The sequence below is a fragment of the Polyodon spathula genome, chromosome 1 (assembly GCF_017654505.1).
Source record: "Polyodon spathula isolate WHYD16114869_AA chromosome 1, ASM1765450v1, whole genome shotgun sequence".
Classification (NCBI taxonomy): Eukaryota; Metazoa; Chordata; class Actinopteri; order Acipenseriformes; family Polyodontidae; genus Polyodon; species Polyodon spathula.
In genome coordinates this window covers 35,501,492-35,524,054 of record NC_054534.1, presented here as the reverse complement: position 1 = coordinate 35,524,054, position 22,563 = coordinate 35,501,492, and the positions used below count along the sequence as shown (strand labels likewise).

The 22,563-nt window shown below is 37.3% G+C and overlaps 1 protein-coding gene across 3 annotated transcripts in view; it reads left to right on the top strand.

The window, feature by feature from the left end:
• LOC121317992 (cingulin-like) overlaps positions 1-22,563 on the top strand; it is a 49,966-nt gene that overhangs the window by 1,037 nt on the left and 26,366 nt on the right. For all 3 annotated transcript variants that reach the window (XM_041254140.1, XM_041254149.1, XM_041254129.1), the window contains exon 2: positions 16,375-16,472. The gene's annotated coding sequence lies outside the window, so the exon portion shown is untranslated. The remainder of the gene's footprint in view (positions 1-16,374; positions 16,473-22,563) is intronic.

Below are 22,563 nucleotides of genomic sequence, written 5' to 3'. Positions count from 1 at the left end.
TGTTTACATTCCCTAATGTAGGGCGTGTGTGAGTACGTTTGTAAGCTGTTATTCTGTTGTAAAAACTGAAGGGCAAATACTGATGTTCTGTTTAAAGCCAGCGAGTGATAAATGTCTTGCAGTTTCACTGCAATGTATTGAATGGTAATTTGTCAAAACGTGTACAATGAGATACAAATTCGTAGGTATTGCCATATCAGATGTCATTATATTGTTATGTCATCGGAGAATCAATTATTGAGACCAGTAAAAAATAAGATTCCCTGACCTGAATAGAAAACATGTATGGCCAAAGCTACTAGTTACTTTCTCTTGTTGACCTAGATTAACCCACCAACACAAATGGCGACTCAGTGTTTTAAGACCATCTCCACCAAAAGAGGACAGTATTGTAGGCCAAAGAAAATTGACCCAACGTGAAGCAGAGGCAGCTGTTAATACCCTGGTGCTGTGCTATAAACAAATAATAGATCTGTGGAGCACATGGTCAATCTCAGCCACTAATCCACTTACAAATGCCGATGTCATGATTATAGGTGATGCACGGTGACCACAGAACTATACTTGTCAGTTTCTGAAAAATGTTGCTTTAGTCAAGAGATGGTGTGGACAGACTTTTTCCTCAGTATGTCACCCTTAAACAGTTTCATTAATGAATGCCTTCGTCAGTGCTGAAGGCCTTAGCTGGCTAAGCTCACATTGCCATGTACTGCAGTTGTTTCTGTTTATACCGTTATAAAAAATATTAATATTTGTCTGAAACAAACTAGATATACAAATAAAGTCCAGCTATGTCGAAAGTGATTGCGAGGTGTGTCTCCTCCAGCAGAGATGCTATCAAATATCAACTAAGACAGGAAATATTACATTTTTAAAAAAAATTCTTTTTGGACAACACCCTTTTTCATAGTGGGGTGTTCATGTCAGGAATGAGGTGAGCACACAGAGCTGTGCTGCCTGTTTGCCATGTGCCTAATCAGTGCTATCGTCCCTAAACTGTAGTTTTTATATTAGAAAAGCATGCAGTAATACTGTCCGTGCCTAGTAGAATCACCCTTTACTTTGATAAGTTTCTCTTGACTGTTTTTTTTCCTCAGATCACACCCAGTAGAGTAGACATATATAAATACAGAGAATGATAGGAGCATTGTGAGAGTAACAAAAATTGTTAGCTACAGAAGCACTAGCTATAGGATGCATCCAAGTAGTCAACACTTGTGTTCTAGTTCTCTAGTGTACTGAACAATTCAACATATCATCCCTGTGACTGTGTTTAAAAAATTCATTCTTAAACTCAAGCGACGACACACATGTCCAGGGCAGCTGAAAAATAGAGTTCATGATGTAATGTTCATTCTCCTCAATGACATAGAATTATTAAAGGGAAGATAACTTTTCATGTTGCACAAATATTGCAGGCACTTGAAGTTCATACTCCATGCGTGGTAACGCTGCGAATGAGGACAGACACAAGGCTAAAAAGGGACGATGCACAACCAAAAATTTTATTATTATTATTATTATTATTATTATTATTATTATTATTTATTATTATTATTATTATTATTATTATTGCCATGGTTACATGGAAAGGCATACGCTTCCAAACACAGTTTTTTTGCAAAATATACTGAAACGCACACTTCATCAGCCTCGGTCAAATTTGCTGTAAAAAATAAAAAAGAAACTTACCTTTATCAATGCAGAGAGATGGAAGATGTAATACACAAAATAATTATACACTTCAGAAAGTAAGTGATAGTTCCTAACCACAATCACGTTCGCAACATGAAGGACTGACACCAACAGATAACAATAATGCCATGAAGCAAAATGAAGACTCTCTTCAGTCAGAAGTCAAAGGGCATGGGGTCAAAGCCCCATTGCTACAATAGTAAAAACACACTTATGATAACATTTTAAGTTTTCTAGATTAGAATAATCAATTGAATTAGACATAAATGTGACAATATTGTTTATAAACACCCTGTAAGTCATCATGTTTTGCTATGTTATGTTTGGATCACATTTGAGAGGGATAGTATACACTTCCATGTCCAGGTAAAATTTCTGCAACTTCATTTTTTTAGGCAAAGTTATCTACACTATGTCTCCATTGTGTGTTTTATCAAATTTTAATATTTAATCTCAAAGAAATCAAGCTGCAACTTTTCAATTTACTCAAACATTTACATATGTGTAAAGTGTCCATTAGCATGGAAATGCCCATTTCTTTTCTTTTTTTCTGTTTCATTTAAACCTGCGGCACTTACAGGAAACTGTAAAAACGTATAAATTCATTTCAATGTTTTCATAACCAAGTGCAGTACAATAAAGATAACTTACTAAGGATATGAAAATGCCAAGACAAATAAATCCCACTGGTATTTTAGTCTTACTTGTGAATTGAGAATCTCTGATGTAATCTGACAGAGTTCCAAAAATTAGGGAGTGTATTGCAAAATGACTGCGTTTAGAGTCATTCAGGGATGTTTCCAAAGAGAGAAAGCAAATTAGAGTTAACAGCAGAATAAAGCATTCAACAGTATACTTTCCTTTAACAAAAAAGCAAACAAATATTTTTTTTTTACATAAAAAATCATACATAAGGTAATATCACACGCACAAAAAAGAAAATACCCTCAGAATCTTTACATTTTATTTGTGACAAAGCACTGACAAGGCATGTCTTTGTCTTGCTTTGATCACTATTTCTGGGGACTTGTTTGCTATTTTCTAGTGTAAGAATGATTCCAGACAACAGTATTCACAGTTCAAACAGGGGGTTACCTGTATCTCTATTCCTTTACAGTGCCCTTTCACAGAAGGTAGTGACCTTTAATTTACAGTAAAACAAAATAAATACACAACAAAACCTAGCTCTGTTCAAGAACAACAACTAAACTTTGTTTAGACCTGCCTAATAATTGAACAGCTGAACTGTTAACGATTTCTCCTAAATGTATATTTTCCCACAATACATCATCATCATCATCATCATCATCATCATCATCATCATCATAATAATAATAATAATAATAATAATAATAATAATAATAATAATAACAACATTGTAGCACTTGTTTACCTTTTGGCCTAAGCTGGGTCAATTCATATGAATCAACTCAAGGTTTTTTACACCTGTCCTCATGGCCTCCACATCCCAGGAATAATGACTACACTCTTTAATAAATGACCATTCATAATTATCCCCAGGTGTCATTCGTTATTGGCTCAGTTGTCAATCATCCCCAATGCAGCTTGGGAAATGTAGTCTTGTCATTCCGGTTACCTTTTTGGACTACACTCTGCTTTATTCTTGGACCTATTTATTTGGCTTCCACAATCATGCCCCACACTTTACCACCCGTCCTCCCCCTCAGCTGAGACCCAACAGGGCAAACAACGTGTGAAAAGAAGCAGTTTGTAGAAGACAGCCCATCTGCATTTCTTTGTCTTGTCCCTGCTCTGTGCTCAGTTGTAAAGTTAAAAGGTTGTAAGCTTAAAAGCCACCTAGTAACCTGTGCAGTCCATTCATGATTCTGGTGCGTCCAGGTCAATGGGGTGTGGTCCATGATTAAGTTAAACTGTCTTCCCAAGAGATAATACTTGAGTGACTGTTTAATCGCTCAACTTTGGTGACATTTTTCTCCTGTGGGTTGAGCTTGTGATTAGTGAACAAAATGGATGTTCTTCACCACCAGACTCTTGTGAGAGAGCTGCTGCCATCCATCTGTAAAATAAACTCTAGAAAAATCAGTGGTTGTTAAAACGGGTTGAGCACAGGGCATTTTTGAGGGTCTGGAATGCCACTTCTGTATCTTTGGTCCACTTTACCATTATTGGTCCTCTGGCCCTGGTCAACTATGTAAAAGGGCAGCAGTTGTGGCAAAGTCAAATATAAACCTCCGGTAGTACCTTGTCAGACCAGAAAAGCCCTCACCTGCTTCTTAGTAACTGGACATGGCCCATCCTCTATGTTTTCCCATTTAGTAACTGTGGTTTGATTAAACCACACCCTACAGAATATTCTAAATATATGGCTTCTTCTAAGCCAATAGGACACTTGCTGGGTTTTGCAGTTAATCCTGTGGTTCTAATATAAATTAACACTGCTTCTACCTTGCGCAAGTGTTTCCCAGTCTGCACTTTAAATTATGACATCGTCAAGGTAGGTGGCAGCATACTCTCTATGAGATCTCCGTATCTGGTCTGTCATTCTTTAGAATGTGGCCGGTGCCCCATGCAGTCTGAATGGTAATACAGTATATTGAAACAAGCTGCCTAGGGTAGGAAAAGCAGTCTTTTCCCTAGCTCATCTAGTAAGGGGAACCTGCCAATAGCCCCTTCGTCAAGTCTAGGGTGATGAGGTAACAGGCATTACCTAGCCTTTCTATACTTAGTATTTTATCTATTTATTTCTTAGCAGACACCCTCATCACCCTAAGCATAGGTTCAAATTTGGACACACTGTTCAGCTTCCGATAATCATTATAGAAGTTGATACTCTCGTCAGCCTTTGGTACAAGAACAATCGGACTCTACGATTCCCTATGTGATTCCCCTATGACCTCTTCTATCATCTTTTTAATCTCCAGGCTAATGCCTTCCCTTCTAGCCTCTGGTACCCTATCAGGTTATAACTGCACCTTTGTCCCTGGTACAGTGTCAGCATCACGTTCTATGGCATGAGTTTTCCCTGGTACCGCTGAGAACATCCCTGTGCTTATACACAAATTCCCATACCTCCTGTTTCTGATTATCAGAGTGTCTGTTATTTTTACATGCCGTGCAGGCTCTCTTCCCATAGACAGAGAATATGGTTGTATGGCTGCGAGAGCCTCCCTATCTTTCCATGATTTGAGCAAATGCACATGGTAGATTTGCTCTGGCTTTCGTCTACCTGGTTGACTTACTCTATAATTGACTTCCCCCACTCTCAGTTATCTCATAGGGCCTATGCCAAGTAGCCAGAAATTTGATTTCAACAGACCAACACCCTATCACCAGATTGAAACACTCTTACTGCTGCTCCTCTAAGCCTCCTGAGCCTGTCTCATATGCTCGCTTACAACTGGCATGATAGCCTCAATGAAATCTTGCATTTGTGTCACATGCTGAATAACACTTTGGTAAGGGGTGGGCTCTTGTTTCCAAACCTCCTTTTCTATATTGAGTAGCCCCTGGGATGCCTCCCATACAAAAACTTGAAAGGTGAAAATCTAGTTACTTCAATTGAAAACATAACCTAAGGTACCAAGTAATCCCAGTTTTTTCCCATCCCTATTGATTACCTTGTGGAGCATACTTTTTAGGATATTATTAAACCTTTTCACCAGGCCATCATTTTGAGGGTGGTAGTGGCCAAAAGTATTTTATCAGTAATATAGTACAGATCTCCTTGGTCAACTCAAGCATAAAGGGGGTACACTAGTCAATGAGTATTTCATTAGGGATACCCAGCCCACTGAACATTAACATTCATTCTTTTGCAATTGTCTTGGCTAACATATTGCACAACGGCACTGCCTCGGGATACAGAGTGGTGTAATCTAAAACCACTAAAATGTACTGGTGCCCTCTAATGGACTTTGTTAGGGGACCAACCGAATCTATAGCTATACGGGAGAAAGGGACCTCAATTACAGGTAACATTACTAAGGTGCTGCAGGATGCCTTAAAAGGAGCTTTACATTGGCATTCGGGACACAATGATTACACTATGTAACTATGTAATTTTTGTTCCTGGGTAGTAAGTGTTATTTCCTAATTGCTTATGCCTCAAAAGTATAGAACATGGCTATTATTCCCCACAAACTTTGCTTTTGTGACCAGGACAGTGATATTTAATAATACAAAGATGACTACAAAAGATTTAGAAGTGAGTAGTTTTTAGAGATTTACAATTATACTCCAAATATAGTATAATTGTAAATCTCAAAAAACTATTCACTTCTAAATCTTTTGTAGTCATCTTTGTATTACTTTAGTATAAATACATGTTAGTTTGGATTCATATGTTGTTTTTTTCTGACTTTATGTGAACGAAAAAACACATATTTGCCTATTTTCCCATTGGAAATAGTGAAAATATGAAATATCACTGTCCTGGTCACAAAAGCAAAGTTTGTGGGGAATAATAGCCATGTTCTATACTTTTGAGGCATAAGCAATTAGGAAATAACACTTACTACCCAGGAACAATTTTTTTTTATTTTTTTTTTTGTTAAACAGTGTTATTTACAGCGGCATGAATTCCAGACCATTAAAATCTCCTAATTATCTGTTCTTCAATTTTTTCTACTCCAAAATGTTCCCCCATATGTCCATATGCCAAATCTAAAACAATCCCTTGAAACTGTTGTGGTACCAGTAAATGTGTCACTGTATCCACACCCTTTTTCTCTATTCTATACAACAAGTCAGTGTGCAACTCAAAGTACGGAAATGTCAGAGGTACCTCTGGCTCTATCGCAATACCACTGATTACTTTTAGCTGCTCTCTAGCAGAAGGTAAGGTGGGGTCCAGCAGTTGCACAGTCCTGAAATAAACTTGGTTTATGCCTAAATCACATAAACTAACTTCCCCAACTGCCACTTGCACCAGACATACATGGGATCTCCTGATCCTCCTCATCTCCTACCATTACCGCTACCGACTGAGAACTTTTACTACCAGTATGATATTAATTTTTTCTTGCCCATGGATTCCTTAACCCCTTTAGGTTCAGTGAATAATTCTGTGTCATATGTGCCCTGTTATTCCCATAACTCCAAGAAATTAGGGAAGTCCCATCCTCATGTTACCTTATACAGTAATGTAGGGACAACACTCACTTTTCAGCTCACAGCCCCAGAAGCAGTCTTTATATGCACCTTTGCTTTTGAGTACTGGCATGTGTCACTATGTATACACCATGTAATTGTGATTTCATGAGACTGGTCCAAATTGGTTGTTTCTGCTAAACTTGCAGAAGTCAGTGCTTCCCAAATCGAGTAGAGCATGCACTTTATTACCACCTACAGGACTGGAGTGTACCTTAACCAATGCTGTTATATTGCAGAACAGTTTTTTTTTTTTTTTTTTTTTTTTAAACAAGCAATTATTCTACGGTAATTTTGATGCAGTGTAATAAATTACAGCGAATATGCATATCTGCGTCCCTTTCCCATTCTGTGCGTTCCATGAACGCAAACCAAAATATTTTTCCATCCAGTGGATTTATTGTGTGTCTAGGTCGCAAAATTTTGCATTAACACTTTATTGGTCAGCACTTAGTTTAGCTCTAAAACTGAACTAGATTTTCAAAATTCTACCAGAGAAAGACATTTCTTTTAATTTGGAGTCTCCACTTATTTTGCCCCTACTGTTCGCACCTGGTTTAGAATGCTCATATTCCCTCACTGCAGCCCTTCACTACAGCTCAGGAAAACTGAAGGTCAGTGGGTGTCATTCGTTCCCGTGACCAATTCAGAGTGCCATGCCAGCCCTGCAGGTGTCATTTTGAGCGCCCAAGGCATATGGACAGTTCGGTCCTTTGTAGCACAGTGATGAGAAAACTAACCTATTTTGTCACCTTACACCATGGAAGCATCAGAATTAATGGGATGCTGGGAAACCAATAGGACATTATTTGATGGGTCTACACTACAACTGCGTGTATTTTTATTAATTTTTTTTATCTGTGTATATTGTTTAAAATCTAAAATCAGTCTAAAGTAGAGAAGCAGTTTGGTACTTCTCGGGTGCAGCCTGAAAAAAACATTACTGTTATACGAGCATTCTTTGCAAATACTTTGCATGTGTGATTATTTATTTGCACATCATCAGCATACTGTAGTGATTATTTAGACACTGATGTGGAAAATTACTTTGACAGTTTGGTGGTTTTGTTTGGCAAACATTTTTGCTAAAACTGAAAATGAAACAGATGTATGTCTTTTCATGTGTCGTTTATGGAAAAAAAAAGTAATACAAATGCTTTATACTGGCTTGTTCGTGTTCTAAACTAAAAGAGCAGGATACAAGCTATGAAACTTTGCTTAACTTATGAGATATGTATGGACAAAGACAGTTTTTTTTTTTTTTTTTGTTATTCCAGGTCTACGCAATAGTGAATCACGCAATGTACGGTGCACCCCAGGGTAGAGCTGCTGAAACTTATTAACGTAACTGTGACACATGTGAACAGTATCTGTCATTTTGTAATAGTTTTGTTCCAAAGGTCTTATTTATTATGCCCCTAACTCAATAGGGGAAAAAATGTATTTTGGTTTTATAGAATGTTGCTCAGGAATGCAATCATGTGTTCTGAATTACTGTAAACTCGCAAAGCTTGGTGATTTCTTAATCTGGCAAATGTCTTAACTATAATCTGTTGCTTTGTCAGTGGAATTTGTTTGTATATGTTGTATAAGTGCTTACTCTATTGAAGTTAAAACAGATTGGTTTCATCATTCACCTGATGTGCACACTTAAAAGTGATTTGGCTGTGATGTGGTCACTTGTGCTTTTCATGTTTGTGAGGGATTTACTGTTTTCTTTGATCACTGTGTTTTTTTATATTGTTTGTTGTTGGTCTGTTAAATCAGTATCAGTTGTATTTGTTATGACTAAAGGTAATTTGTCATATGCTTGTTAGTTTGTGACTTTTTCATTTATAATTTATAATATTCAAAGCAACAAACAGAATTTTCGCAAGAACACGAACAACCAAAGAAAATGGAATACTGTACATTTTATTGCAAAAGAAGGAGAAACGATATTCCTTTTTTCATTTTGAAAATGCATTTTAGGAAATATTTTAAATGTTTTCTGTGCATTTTGTGGATCTTTTTTGATGATTATTTTTTTTATGTAACTAATTAAAATGAATTTATAAAAATTGCGCTGGAATACCTAATCATTCTGTCATTCATTGAAAGCATGTGCATCAAAGCAACATCCATGAACAACGGATATTTATGAATACTTAAAATCAGCAATTAAAAACATGTAGTCTGGTCTTTCTCATGAAATATCTTCCAGATACAATTACCTGATTGAAGAGCTGCTGTTGGCAGCTAGCCAAACAGCTACTTTGTTGTAAAAATATTAAGGCTGGGCTGATGTCTAGTTTTTCACTATCGCTATATCGGTCTCCAAAAAAGCTGATGCACCGATTCATCAACGTTATGAAAGGATAAACCAAAAAACAGTAATACATGTGGAGCTGTGGATTACTGTGCAACATTGCAAGCAGCGTGTTAAGTGGTCACGCAAATTAGTTCTGTTAATGGAGTATAACTTTACTTTTCTTTCTTGCCGTCTTACTTTAGAAAATAATTTTACGGTTACGGATAGGTTACAGATATGACCTTGGTTCCCTGAAAGAGAAGATGACCACCAGGAATACTTTTGGGATATGCCTGCTTGTCAGGTATTTGCTGAATATTTTATATCAAAGCTGCCGATAGGCCCCTCCGTGGAGTGACGTCCTCATTACCACCAACTGAGGTAATAAATAGCCATGCACGAAGACTTCAGACTCTTTGGCGGTCATCTTCTCTTTCAGGGAACCGGGGTTACATTCATAACCTATCGTTCCCTTTTAATTTGAAAATGACCACCGACAATACTTTTGGGAAAGTATATCAAAGGGAGGGAGGGAGAATGAGCGAACAGGAAGCGCACAGGGGGCAATGGGTCATCTCTGCCGTGGCAAAGAGATCGACCTTGGCTTCCCCAAAGCGTTCCCAAATGCACTGCCCCATTAGCGCGAGGTGAACCAATTTCAGTCCTAGTGCATTTATGTGCAGGGAAGTTCAGCAACCTGACCAGGATCCGCGGACTCCTCATCCAACTCCCGACCAGACCGCCCCCAAACGAGTTGGATGTGTCTGTCATCACCACTTGATGGTTGTAAATCACTCCCATCCTTACACCTTCGCTCATGAAGGGCTTGCCTTCACCACCATAGCTCTTTCCAACGTGGGTGAGACACCGTCAACCGACGGTGCCTGTCATGCTTGGGGTGTAGCTAAAAGGCATTGAGTCACGCTTGAAGTAACCCCAGTTGGATGGCTGACGAAGCTGTGGCCATCAGACCCAGTAATTTTTGGCACAACACCAATTGTACTGTGGACCCTTGTTGAAACAGGACCAGACAGTTGCGAATGGCAGCTACTCAGTCATTCGACAGGTAGGCTTGCATCATGAGGGAACCCAGTAGGAGACTCAAGTAGACCGTACTTTGCACAGGTATTAATTGGCTTTTCGCATCGTTGAGGGTGAGACCCAGCCTCAACAGATGTTCTGTCACAATCACTGTGTGGGCCACTGCTCCTTCCTGGGATGTCCATGCACTTTGAAAATGTGCAGGGGGCTAAGGAGAGGCCGAATGGCAGCAAGGAAAACTCGAAGATGCTTCCCTGAAAGACGAAGCAGAAATATTTCCTGTGCGCTAGACTGATAGGAAAGTGAAAATACGCATTCCCTCAGGTCCACTGTTGTAAACCAGTCGCCCTGCCAGACAGACAGACTTAGTGTGTGCCACCACTAAGCCTGCCAGGTTTCTGCCCAGGGCTTGCCCATGGACACCTGAAATCAGCAATAAGACTATTATCCTACAGCTTCAGAGCTGTAGGATAATAGAGCACAGCATGCTGTCCAGGTATGCTGTCAAGAGTACTCCTGTGCAAATTGAGTCACCTGTGTTTCAGACGCGTAAGCATTTTTTAGGTGGGCTTCTGTGATCCTGCATTAGCTGTTAGGGCATACAGGATCCTGGGACAGACCTCCTACTTGGGGGGCTCGCACTAGGGCCACAATGGTGGAGTCCACCGGAGGGAACTGTGTTAGCCCTACTGTTTCTGCACCTTCCATGAAGGCAAGCGCGGATGCGCTCTTGGACTCACTTGGTGCTGAGGACGGGTGTTGCCAGGAGGATCTGACCTCCTCCAGAAAGTCCGGGAACACCGGAAAAGGCTGTGGGGTCGAAGTCTGTGCTGGTCTGCTCCTTTTGGAGGCTGCCTTCCAGGGGACCTGGAGGAAGTTGGCGGCTCGTTCCATAAGTGCCTGAATTGAGCTCGAGGGCGCTGGAACCTCAGGCTCTGAGGCAAGCTCAGAGCTGGGGACCGTTACTTGGGTCAGGTCTGGGACCCTCCACGTAGGAAGGACTCCTCATCCGAAGCCACTATGGAAAGCACGTCGTGTTCCTCTTCGCTCATCTCCACGTCCTGCTCTGAAAAATCTGGAGCGACCAACGGCGAAGCCGGGGTCTGCTCTAGGGCAGGTGCTGGTGGTGGAGCTGGGTCAGGCACAGGGGGAGCATGCTGCCTACTTAAGTGCTCGAGTATTTGGGCCAAACTGGAGTGTGAGGATTTATTATCAAATTTTTTTTCAATAACCTTTTTTTTTTACTAATCAACAACCTGTAGGGGCACTAAGCCACGCGCAGTAAGTGGGCGTGCCAAGGTCGCAAAGAGGCAAAAGAGACTAAAGTCTTCGTGCAGTGACATTCATTACCTTGGGAGGTGGGGACATCACTCCTCGGAGGGGGTTATCGGCAGCTTTGATATAAAATGCTCAGTAAATACCTGACAAGCAGGCATATTCCAAAAGTGTTGTTGGCGGTCATTTTTAATTGAAAATGAATATAAGGATATGGTGACATACTTTTTTTAAATGAAAAAGACACAAACACTTTTTTTTTTTATTGGTGCCAACTAAGTGCCATATTTAAATTATACAAGGTTTACTGTAAATCCAAATATATAATATAATTAAAAAAAAAATAGTATTATATATTATTAGTTCCAGATAAGGTTGTTCATTGTTAAGCAAAGTGGCACCTGCAAAGGAAGAGAAGAGTTTCTCTGCTCAAAGATGACAAAAAAAATGAGACCAGCGAGTTTGTGCTAGTGACTAAACTATTTGAATGCCTCAAAACCTTTCCCCTGTTTAAGATTAATTTGCTCATTCTGCTGCTACTGCTGACACCTTTGGGACATCATTTTTTTTTAATTTATTTATTTGAAAAGAAACAGGCTGTATTTTGTCCAAAGCCCCTCAAGCAGAATGGGTACAGTAATTTTATTTTTTTTTTAACTTTTTTTGAGAACTATAGTATAGGCCTATAGCCGTAGCTAATTAAGAGACAGGAAGAAAAAAAATTGACAAATGTTTCATAAGTGGTCTTTATCAATGTCTTTAAATATTATTTTGAGAACTGGGCACAGTGCAAATTCAGTCCCAAGTAGACACAATAAATGGTTCATTTATGATTACCCATGTCCTTGAGGGTGAAATGTGCTTTAATCTGTTATCTTCCTTAAGTTGCTCTGCCCGGTGTTCTTTTCAAAGTGAAATGTTTAGTTAAAGTTCAACACAGAATAATGAACACATTTTGTATAAGACCAGGCATTCAATGGTCTGTTTAAATGTATTATTTAACAAAACAAATACAATGGATATTAGAGTTAAATCCTGTCCAAAGCACATGGCCGTAAATGTGTTTGTTATTAATTAAACATTTAATTTTACAAATAAACCATTATCAACATGCCATTGTGTTCAAATAATAATAACGAAAACAAACTTCAATCCCTTTACTCCCTGTTTATATTAAAGATCATGTAAGAGGTTTGATTTTTTTTTTTCTTAAAAATAAGGAATATTCTTCAGGCAAAGTCAATCAAAAAGAGTTCAGGAATCGAAAATGCAAACAGGAACAAAGCAAATCAAATGTGATACATCAGTGATCTCACACACAGGCCTCAGTCAATGGTATTCTGAGCTGGCATCAGGGTCCATGTTATTTACTTCTGAGTCAAGCTGAGTTTTCATGGCATCAGATGTTGGCTTTTTTTTGAGCCTGCATGGCACAGAGGTGTTAGTTTCTGAGCTGAGCAAAGAAATGACTTCATACAGCACAGATGTACACCAAGCTCACGTAATTTTCTTGACTAAATTTGGTCTTATTTCCCTAGCGTGATGCATAGTGTGAGACGAATCACATTATGTGCGTTTCTTCTTCACTTTACCAATGTCAGCAGAAACCCAGATAAAAAGAAGTTACATTTAAGAACAATGCTATGAGTTTTGCTCAGTTCTCAGAGGAAGCATAGCTTTATCCAGACATCACAAGGTCAAACAGCAAGGCTGGTGATTGAAAACTGACGATGTACACCAACTATGTACAGCATAATGTTAAGTTCATTAAGCCTGCGTTGATTCAGAGCTTACCTTAAACACAGGAAAATTACACAATGTTTACAGACAGTTTCAATGATTTCTCACTTCATTCACCATTTAAATGGGAAGCCTGAGTAACGAGTTGTATAATGAAAAGGAACAAAGGCCGAAGAAAAACAATAAGAGCTTGTGCCATTTAACTGGAACAATGAGTGTTTATCAGAAAAAGTACTGGAACTACGTGTTCCAGTTGTATTGTGCTTTATTATATGTTCCGTGACACTTACCTAAAGTTATATCAAGTCACTTAAGTGATTTTTAAACTAGTTTTAATTGGTTTGATTATGGTTTGTAAAACAGCTTATTAAGTAGAAACAAAGGTTTTATCATCCTTCCAATGTCACAGCTGCACGCTGAATTATGAAAAGCCAGTCACTCCCAACATGGGTGTTTTTCGGGCCGTGTGCCAAGCTTCGGGTCAGGGAAGCAAAATCCTTACAATCAGCCAGACAAAACACTGTCCAATTTTATTTCAGCCTCTGTCTTTGATCTTGTTTGATCTTGTTCCAGGCCTCAGTGCATCATACTTTCCTCTCCACCATGCAGGAATAGTCTGTATTATGGACATAATGTGTTGCCTTCAAATACCACATATACGTCATGATATCACTTGAGTCTTGGGGGTAGATGTAAGGATGTGTGTAAAGTGATTTGCGGGATTAAAACCCCTATAATGCAGTGTATGTAAAGAATGGTGTTCACATGGTGTACTGCAACTGCTATCAAATTTGCACTTTGGCATCATTGATACATTAAAATGATATTGAAATGCATGCAAATGATGAAAAGAGCATGGAATTGGGCGGGATCTGGATACTAAGCGGACGCAAATATTATAATGTGATGTAAGGATTTTTCCTTGGACAATTGCTGACCCTCCAAACTTTACACCTCTTCTTACAAGATGTAAAACATTGTAGAAGCGAATAATTAAGAGCTGTATAAAAGCACAGACCTGCAGAGACCTGTCATTGGCCTCAGGATGGCTGCTGTGGTTCACTTCCTGATGCGGCGACACTTGGCTGTTGTTGAGTAGAGGCAGGAACATGTTCGGAAGAGAAGGGCAAGACGAAGAAGACCCTGCATATTCAATCCCAGGGTCACTTTGTTTGCGATGCCGGAGGATGCGGTGCTAAAGCATTATCGACTCATTCCAAAGGTCATCCTAGACCTAATAGCTTAATTGAGCGATGAGTTAGACCCCATCATCAATCTAGGGACCGCTGTCCCTGCACATGTGAAAGTGCTGTGTTCTCTGCAGTACTGGCACACGGTTGGAATGTCTAGAGGGATGTCTTTTCTGTACACCAAGAAGACTTTGCTGCCCTTTCTCTGACATGTATGTTTTTTTTGGTTTGTATTTTTGTGCTCCACATATGTCATACAGTGCCTACTGCTCTCTGTACTCTTAACTCTATCACCTCTGGGCTGCAAGTGCGGCCACTAAATAGACCGATGTGCTCATTGAGACCCTCGTTATCATAATTGCGGATCATTATTTGTTTGTGTTGAGTAATTTGCACTGCTTGTAAGCTTACATAGGGCACAGTGCAAAATACTTACATACTTACATCTACCCCTTGATGTCTGCAGTACATAATCTTGCAAGATACCATGCAACATAGTCTGGCACCACGAAGAGGGCATGATGGTTTGTATATTAATCTTGGTTCCAAATCTAATGATTTTTACTGCTACTAAAAGTTTTTTTTCTGCCAGATCTAACCCCTGTCCTCTATATACTATCGATTGTATAGAGTGGATGTTTATTTTTCTACTTCTTTTAAACTTTTAGTTTCAGTAAATGTTTGTATAATGTTTTCTATGTTCTCACAACAGAATAAGCTATTTGGTGCACCCCAAAATTAAGGCATTTGTTTTAACTTTCTGTTGATACTGACAAGGGAGCACTAACTAAAAAATAGAAGGCCAATTGCTGCTGAGTGTGTGTGAATCTTACTTACCTAAAGGAAACTAAATTGGAGTCCACATCTTTTAATTAGTACAGTATGCATGGGGATGTCAGCACAAGCAGCAACATTAAGAACAAGGTACAATAAAACAAATACAGAAAACTGCAATTGATAGACTACTTCCTGTATCGTGTACATGATTGTACTCCTATAGGTCTCCTTATTCACTTTTTTTTTTTCAAATCCTAACACCCATTTCTCATACTCACTACGTGCTCTTCCTGGACTTTACTAAGGTAACTGCTTAGTCAAACTCTCCCTTATATGTAATCATCTACTCTATTTTTTTTATTTTTTGTATCTCACTCTTACCAGTATCTATAAAGAGAATCCAGATACAGGAAAACAGGGTTTTTTTCTGCTGGGTTATATATATATATAAAAACCATATATAGATATATATATATATATATATATATATATATATATATATATATATATATAATATATATAGTTTTATTTTTTTATGGTTATATTAACCCAAGTTTGTCTGACCTCATTTGAGATAGGGAAGGGATCATCACAGACATGTTTTTTTTTCCCCTATTTTTTATTCTTCTTGGCTTTCACTATCAAAAAAACTAAACACAAAGAAACAGGTATTCCCCTTGGGATTCCTTTATGGTGCAATCATTTGATCTCAGCCCTTGTTTAATAAATACCCTGCAGCCAAGTGTACCTTCTCAGACAGTGGCCCTCCCATTCAGATGTTTTGGAATTTTCAGGTCACATGATACATTTCTTCAACAGATAAATTCAGCCTGCTGAATCTTTTTCAAACTTTCACACAACAGTGAGGTGGCTGTGGTGTAAGGGCAGGTTTCTTTTACTTCTAAATGGTTATTTGTTAGCCATTTTGAAAAGGTATTTAGTTGTGATGCTTTGGTATTACCATAGTGTTGACATACCTTTCATTTTAAATACACCTGGAACAATATTGGTCATGACAGTTAAAGTACTTGCAAACAATAACTTGCCCTTTACCTAAAATACAAACTCATGACAAAGCAAAGTATAAGCCTGCAGTACAGTCTAATTTTGCTTTCCAAGGACACTTTGAATTTCTTGCATTTATTGTTTTGGGTTCTTATGGCTATTGGTTGAAGTGACCTTAAAAACAGGTTATTAATATTTATTAATATTTCTTTTATATCTTTTTTCACCAAGGTGTTGGATTTTCCTGGAGTCACACTTTCAAGTGGAGAAACTTCTTTGGCAGATCTATTAGTATAGAGAACCCATCTCCTGGCTGTAAATAGTGTTAGGTGAGTGTTATAATGAAATCCAATGCTTGTTGTTCCTTTATTTAGTAAATGTGTACATTAGCAAACTGCAATCTGATATTAAAATGAGATATTAAAATAAAAAAAACACAGTAGTTTATTTGTATCCCTTGATGACAAATTATGATGTAAAAAAAACGTGTAAATATTTATGTTTTTATGTAAATTAAAAAAAAAAAAAGATTATCCTAGTGTATATTTAAGCATTATTGTCTGATGCAGCGTGATTACCCGCTAGATAATTGGCCGAAACAACATTTAGGTGACCTGAGCTGAAGGCGAGGTCACTTGGCAAAGTGTAATCATTTAACTGCAGTTAATAACCACTGCGAAGGATTTGAATGCTGTTATAAACCAAACTAATGTTGTTGTTTTTTGTGTCGGAAAACATATTTAAACATGTTTTAGGGTTTTTTTTTTTTTTTTTTTTGTATACATTCGTAACCTGCTTGATATGCAGCGCTGTTTAAAGAAAGTTTCAAGGTTCTAAATTACCATTAGATTTTCAGAACCTGATTGGCTTAGTCTATCCATGTGGTCTGTAATTTCATAATAAGAAAAGTCTGTCAATATGTCTGTTACCTGGCTGTATCTTGATAACTACGTATCAAAATTGCATGAACTTTTACATGAACATGTGTTACAATAAGTAATTACTGATCGGGTGTAATGTAGGTCAGTGTAAAACTTGTTCACTATAGTGACCACTACAGTAATTGACTCACCTTCTAAAATACATTTCCTCTCCCCAGAATCATGCCACTGCATGTTTAAAGTACAGGTTGAAACTCACTATAGGAATTTAACTATATTATATAAAATCATTTAATTACACTGTGTAATGTGTAATAGTGAAATGCAAGTTTTTCCCAAGGGTTAGCCTTATAAATTAACTGATTATTCACAGTGGGATTTTAATCATTACTGCCAAGTGTACGTTCTAACACGTTAAACCTTTGAATTTCTTCCTTCAGTAACTAATTACTCTGCTTTAACTGGTGTACTGTATGAATGATGAAGAGAGGTAGTTAACCCTTTCTCTTCAGGTCTATGTTCCAAGTAGAAAACAGTTAAGATCCTTTACTCCAGATAAGTAAATAGAAACTATGTCAGGATGAAAAGAGAAATGACAGGTACATTATTTAAACAGTTGTAGCAACACGTGGGGATGTGTAACGCTATATTTTTCGGAACCCCACTACTTACTCTTTAAGTATAATAAATCGTGCAGATCTTTCAAAGAACAATCCTGCCTGTACTTGTTAAATGTGTTCATGGTTATATTTCGATCATTTCATTTTACTTTTGTTGTGTTAACAGTATCCCATCCTCCTCCTATCCCCTACTTGTGAAATACATTTTGAAATGCACAGCATTTCAATTCCAGATATATGTAAAATGTTTCGATTCTAGATATTACTCACTCAAAACAAGCATGTAATAAATATAAAAAATTCATGTAATACTGTGAGGTAATATTGATGGGATAATTTGCATTACAGAATGAAGATTCAGTACCAAACCTCTAATTAAGCTATTAAGAGTAAGAACATTGGGCAGAAGGAGGGAGTCTTTAATAATTCTGGGACACGAATCTAACACAGCAGGTTGCTGACTTCAGTGTTATTGTAAAGTCAGAGACTTTTAAAGTGCCAGTATCATGTCCATATAAGTCATAACAGTATCTGTAATATATATATTGGATATTGCTGTGCTGTTTCCTATCTTCCCAGGTCACTTGAAATAACTTTCAGTACTTTTTCAGCATTACGAACTGCTTCAGGCAACTTCGATTTTTTCCGAAGCTTGACGGTATGTTTACATTTTTAATTGCAGTCCCAGGATTAAGTCTTCATCCTGTCCGGTCAGTTAGTAGCAGGTGCACCATGATAAATGTCAGTAGATGCACCTATTATTCTCACGCAAGGGTTCCCCTGAGCTAAGTTACAGACAGTAACTGTTCTAATGGTTAGGATACTGTCTGACTGCCGTCATATGCAGCAATGATTTTAAGAACTTATATCGTTACTAGTCATTTTAGAAAAAAGTTACCGTGGTGGCAGTATTTGAATGACAGGTTACTTTATTGCCTGTGAGCAGGTAAATCTGGATTCCTGCAGTCTTCTGAAGACAAGTTAGTGTTATTTCAAGTTTCACTTTGATGGCTAGAATTTTATTATTTTTATTTTTTTTAAAGTAAAAACTTAAATTTGGAGTAAAACGTTTTGAGAAGTCACCCATTAATTAAATAACCCTAATGAGTTATTTGTTACAATATATTCTCCTGCATAACTTTTTTTTCCCTTTATATGTTATATCAACAGTAGACTATTGTTATAGAAACAACGGTAATAAATACCAAAAATTGATGTAAAAAGCCAGAAGTTAATTTAAGTACTGTCTTATAAATCAGGGTAAGGATAAATAAACAATAAGTCACAATTAGGTCTTGCTCATCATTAAAACCAGTCAGTCCCAGGGTGTGTGTTGCTGGGACGTGGTCATATTAGAGTAAAACACACACCCTGGGACTGACTGGTTTTAGTGATGAGCAGGGCCTAATATTGAGTTAGGCAGATGGGAGTCTGCTGTATATCTGAGGAGCAGTCCGTGTAATAGCTCAATTAAACCCAGCTGATCTAGCATGAGTGTTGACTTTGCCGGTGGAAATTGGTATTATTAATGCTGTAAACATGAAGCCATAGAGGTATTTCTAAAGTTGTTTCCTAAAATGTGTTGACCAACCCCCTCAAAAAAAACCCCAAAAAACATCAGCCATATGAAGATGTAATAATCTACAGAAAGGGCCTAGTTGGATAATTAAATATGTACAACTATACTTGATTTACAGTATGTTTATCTTCTTCAGCAAAGTCTCACTAGTGTTTTTCCATGTTTTTATTCTGCTTGACTGAGATCCTAAAGCTTTTAGCAGCAATTGTTCAGCGTCAGTGATTCTTGTTGGGGTAGTTCTTCATAGTTTGTCATGCTTGTTTTCTTGTTACTACCAGCAAGAGTCAGACGGAGAGGAGGGACAGCTACATAATTTTTAACTGAAGTATTTTACAGTACTTGAAACGTTAGTGAAAAAACAGATTTTTTTTTTATTTGCTTAATGATAGTTTTTTCTGATAAATTCAGCACGTACCTGTACACTCAACATTTTTATTTTTACTTACTTTTATTGACCAACGTCGCCCCCTCAATTGCTTTGCTGGATTTTTGGTTTGAAACACTGAGGTCAGATTCCAGAGTAATGTTCCACTTTAAAGTGTTATAGAACACCCTGAAAAGTTGACAAGAAACATTTTATGTTATGTGTCCATATCACTATTTTAAAATGTTCATAAATCAAACACGTTTCTGTACACTCGGGAGCCTTCACCACAAGACAAAAAAATAAATAAAATCTTTTAAGGATTGCAGTGTAGACCAGATCATGTTCCCTCCTGCATCAATAACCAACGCATTTCAATCAAACCACCAGCATTGTTGCTTGAGAGAACATGGACATTGTGGTGTTAAGAAGAATAATATCAGATTTTTGGCCAGTTTTCCCAAGAAAGAGTTGAAAAAAAGTTATTTGCTAATTTATTTAGCTATGGTGTCAAGAAGTAATAGGAATGAGTCATTACACGAAAAAAAATCTATTTGAATAGCATATTACTTATTCAAGTACACAAAAAAGACTTATATTAGCTACTAGTAGAAGCAAATGCGTCTTTTTTTTAAATGCTGACACTTGACAAGTGTTCAAAGTAACAGCAGAATTCTACAGGAAACATATTCTGTTTGAAAGTGTTGCCAGTTTTGTTGCCTTTTTTTCAGCTAAACAGCTTACGGGAGCACGGCACCAGCTAACTTTAAACAAATGGATATCATAAGTGCTAAAAAGGAAGCCTAACTTGAGTAACATTGAAATTAGAATGGTAATTTAGCCTTATGTTGAATATAAAGACGTACTAAATGCCAAGCAGAACACTGCAGTGACTGAGAAAACAGCGTGGAAGTAGTTCAGTGTAAAACGTCTACTGTTGACTTTCTGTGAATGGATGGAGTAACGTCAACATTTGCACTAACCATTAAAAGTACAACCAGGTATCCTTGTTTTGAGTTATTTACAGGTTACTGAATAAACCAAGTAACTTGATCAAAGAAATCTCGTCTTGGACATTGTTGGGACACTTTGTGAGCCCGCCCGGCTTCTCCGAAGAGTGAACTTAATTTAAACTTTAGCGGCTCACACTTTTTATGCTGTCTTCTATAGGACACATATGTATTTGCCTTTTATTCTTTATTTCGGGTATTTGAATACACGAAAATGTTGGCCTAGTGTATTTGAAAAGGAAATTATTTGAAATTTCCATCCCTAATAAGAAATATCAAAACTATCAGGAATATGCTGGAAAAAAAAAAAATCTGTGATAATTATAACATATCCATTTTCTAATAGCAATAGAACCCTCACTAGCTCGGGATGTTTAACAGGAGACGCTAAAGCCCTCTTCTTCTGATACTTTCCTTCGGTCACTCTGTCACAATATAAGTACCTCGACTGTTTCAAACCCACTTTCCCTTCACAAAGGTATGTTAAACTTTGTAAATTTAGCTCTTTTCTTGAATCATACCCTTTTCTCAAGCTGATTATGTGGAATTTAATATTCGATTGTCAATATGTGCCATAAGGTCCAATTGCTGGTTGTATACATTATGCATGGTTTAATTATTTTTATCCTATGCCTGAATCCTAACATTACATCATTTTTATTATATAAATGACTAACTTTTTTTTTTTTTTAAAAGCAGGCATAAAAATACACTGACCCATGAACATAATAAAATACATACTACAGTATACATTTCTAATAGATTCTTAGGATAATGATTGTTTATTTAGCAGACTCCTTTATCCAAGGTAGCTGTTAGAGACTAGGGTGTGTGAACTATGCATCAGCTGCAGAGTCACTTACAACAATGTCTTACCTGAAAGATGGAGCACAGGGAGGTTAAGTGACTCGAGGTCACGCACTTTGAACCCGGGACCTCCTGGTTACAAGCCCCTTTCTTTAACCACCAGACCACACAGCCTCCTTAATCTTTGCTTAACAAAATCAGATGTGGGGAATTAATATATTGGACAGTTGAAAATTTTACTTGAAATGTTCTTGATAAGCAATAATCAAATTCAGACTCTATACACTTCAAACAACAGGAGTACAAGTGCAAATGCTGTGATATCTTGTAACAATTGTAAGTCGCTCTGGATAAGTGTGTCGGCTAAGAAATAAAGAAATAAATACATTATTATTATTATTATTATTAATAATATAATATAATAATAATAATAATAATAATAATAATAATAATAATAATAATAATAATGCATTATTCAGTCATCTTTACCAAGCACTTTAAACAGGTTTATACCTAGTAAATATTGGAAAGAAACAAAAGATAGCATTGTGTAAACTATAACAGAATATATTAAAAGTCCATAATACCCGATCGTGAATTCTTTAATGATAGACAGGGCTATTTTTACACAACATAAATGTATAGCTAACTTGAAATATGCAACTGTTTGAGAGCTGAAACAATTAAAAAAGTCTAATTAAGCAAATGATCTGTTCAATTGCTGGTCTAGTTAAGTAATTGAGAGCTCAGTTGGAATGAAAACCAGCAGACACAGGGGGACCCAGGACCAGGGATGGGAATCACTGCACTATCACTATTAGAAATATATTTTTCTCATTATTTTCTTTGAAATAACTTTTTTTCTAACCTACATTTACTTTGAACTTATAATGATTCATTGGTTACCCTTCTGCTGAGAAAAGTTTTAGGAAAATAGTCCCACAAATGTTCATAAAGGATCACACACATAATTAGTAAAAAAAAAAAAAATCACCCTAGACTTGACTTGTTTGTAACTGGTTGTGACTATTGCAACAGCCGCAAGAGTTTAGAACACTACTCCTAAAACATCACTCCATGTTATTGTACAGCACCCCCTAGTGGTTGGTTGTTAGGTGCTTTTACATAACAACAATTTATATTCTGAAGAGAAGCAGGT